Here is a 2,627-nt window from a genome sequence, read left to right on the forward strand (position 1 = left end):
CCACCTCCCACCCTGTCCTCTCCCACCTCAGTCCCCCCGCCCCAACCCAACACTTACACCCAGTCACTCACGCTGACACACACACACACACACACACACACACACACACACACACACACACGCACTCACACCAAGAGCGTCAGTTTGTTCTGAAAAGTGTGGGGGACAACTAGCTACTGGCAAAAAGTGACTTTGGAGCTGTGTGTGTGCACGTGTGTGAGCGTGCGTGTGTGTGGCGCACATATAAAAAGACTGACAGTATATGGTTTCACTCACCACAGCTGAGGACTCGCTGTAAAGAAAGGCGCTCCGTGGTTCTTCTGGACCAACTTTTCAAGGACTTTCATTCATTTTGATTTCCGATTGTTAGCGTTAGCTTTAGCTTTAGCGTTAGCTTTAGCTTTAGCGTTAGCATTAGCTTTAGCTTTAGCGTTAGCTTTAGCTTTAGCTTTAGCTTTAGCAGTGCTGAACTGTCACGTCTCCCTGTCAGTCTCTCATCAGGCCCCGCCCACATCAGCAGCAGCCAATCAATAATAGATAAATAAAAATTGCTGGGTCTCATTGAACGCAGCACAGATATTTCAGCTCGTCGTAAAGAATTTATAACATTTTACCTGCAGTCCTTTATGTTGACTCCTGGTGGCGCTGTGCTCCACCTGCCTCTGATGACCAGTCGCCACTGCTCTGAGTCGAGCTTGAGAATGTGACTTTAACTGACTTTGTTTTGGTCTGGCTGCTGAGAATTATTTCACATTGTAGGCAGTTGTCATGTTTTGAAAAAAAAGCCTCTGGCCTGAAACTTTAACCAAACTGTGTTGAACTTCCTGTTGAAATCAGCTCCATGTCAGATACATCAGCTCCCTGTCAACAGGATTTACAGCTCAGAGAGAACACAGAAACAAACCCCTGAACTCTATCATCACTAACAGGAAGAAGGTTAAAGCATTTCCAGAATGAAAGAATAAACCTCGGCTCACTGGAGGACAGCTGGAGCTACATTAGACCACAGGCTGTTAGCAGAACATGTTATTTCTGTGACTGGATGAATTTTGACTTCAAGCCTCACCATCCATCCCACTCAAATAGAACATTTTACTCAGAGTAAATGGAAAATTTACAAAAACAGTCAGGCAGCCACAGCAGAAACACAATGATCAGTCTGATGACTCTTTGTCAACTTTGCCACAAAAACCTGGTGAATCAGCAGAAGATGAACAACATGAAGCCTTATTGTCTGACCTTTGTTTTTGAGAGGTTGGAAACATTCATTATCATTATTATTAGCTTTAATTATTGGAGCAAAACTCTGACGTGACCTCTTCCTCTCCTGCTCTCTGGTGTTTCATGGAAGGTTTGACTCTGCTGTGCTGCGTTCACTGCCTCCTGTACAACCTGCGTACGGCCAGTCACTCTGTTTCCTTCTCTCAGTAATACAATCTGAGGAAAGATCTGATCACAAATCAACATGTCAGAAAGAAAAAAGCAGCCGACATCAGAGGAGACAGTCTGTTAATCCACAGAATCTCCATCAGACGTCCTCAGATAGCTTTAGACTGATCAAGCGAATGAACCAACTCCACACACACTGACATGTCTTCGTCCTGGTAAAGACGCTCCAGAACCATTAAAGAAATATATCAAAATATTAACTGAACCATCGACACAAGAACAAACACTACTGAACATCCAGGGTGTGTCAGACAGAGAACCATCAGTCTCAGGAGGGTTTTCCAGTATTTTATTTGTCCAGGAGCAGAGATCAACAGAAACAAACACAGAGCTGCAGAGCAGGTGACTGAAGAGGCGACGTCTGAAAAGAAAGAATAAAACCACAGTTAGTGAGGTGATCTCCCAGGTTACTGATTACTAGTTACAACGGAAGTGCAGTGTGTATTTATCTGATCAGGAGACCCTGGTGCTGGAGGTCCCAGTGGAGACCCTGGTCAGACCCTGGTGCTGGAGGTCCCAGTGGAGACCCTGGTCAGACCCTGGTGCTGGAGGTCCCAGTGGACACCCTGGTCAGACCCTGGTTCTTGCTGGAGGTCCCAGTGGAGACCCTGGTCAGACCCTGGTCCGGCTCCTGCTGGTGGTCCAGTGTTCTCTTGTGAAGCAGAGAGACGCCTCAGGCTCTGCGGCGTCTGAAGACGAGGCTCTGCTCCAGGATGTCCCAGGAGAGGCTCAGCAGTGTGGCTGTCTGCCATGTCCACAGAGACAAGCTGGGAGGACGGACAAGGAGGACAGATGTCATGTCTTCATCAGTGCTTCAGAGCGGCAGGACGATGGTTTTGGGCACTTTTAAAAATGCAGATGTTACCTTGTAGCCTAGAACTCTGGACCTGGAGGACCTCCAGTCCTCACAGCTGCTGTCCTGTTGGGGACAAAAGACAAAAGACAGTGTCTGAGTCTGTTCAGCTCTGTTTTCTATGTTCAATATGAAATGTCCAGCGAGCTGTGAACCAAGGGGCAGTCATCTCTAAATATTAAAAAAAAGTCTTCACTAAAGTGTGCACATTTAAACCTATCTTAAAATAACTTGTTTCCTTCATTAATTAAAGCATCTTGGATGCATTCTTCTTCATTACAGTTCAATATAAAAATATAAAACTCATCCCTATTCACATCTTTCA

The 2,627-nt window shown here is 45.8% G+C and overlaps 1 long non-coding RNA gene across 1 annotated transcript; it reads right to left on the minus strand.

Moving 5' to 3' along the window:
• Positions 1-1,773: 1,773 nt before the first annotated feature.
• On the minus strand, positions 1,774-2,344 carry LOC115405975 (uncharacterized). Its single transcript, XR_003933485.1, has 3 exons — positions 2,315-2,344; positions 2,026-2,216; positions 1,774-1,810 (listed from the first exon to the last, which is right to left on the minus strand). It is a non-coding gene; the product is annotated as an uncharacterized LOC115405975 (long non-coding RNA).
• Between the last annotated feature and the right edge of the window lie 283 nt (positions 2,345-2,627).

The sequence above is a fragment of the Salarias fasciatus genome, chromosome 1, assembly GCF_902148845.1.
Source record: "Salarias fasciatus chromosome 1, fSalaFa1.1, whole genome shotgun sequence".
In the NCBI taxonomy this organism is placed as follows: Eukaryota; Metazoa; Chordata; class Actinopteri; order Blenniiformes; family Blenniidae; genus Salarias; species Salarias fasciatus.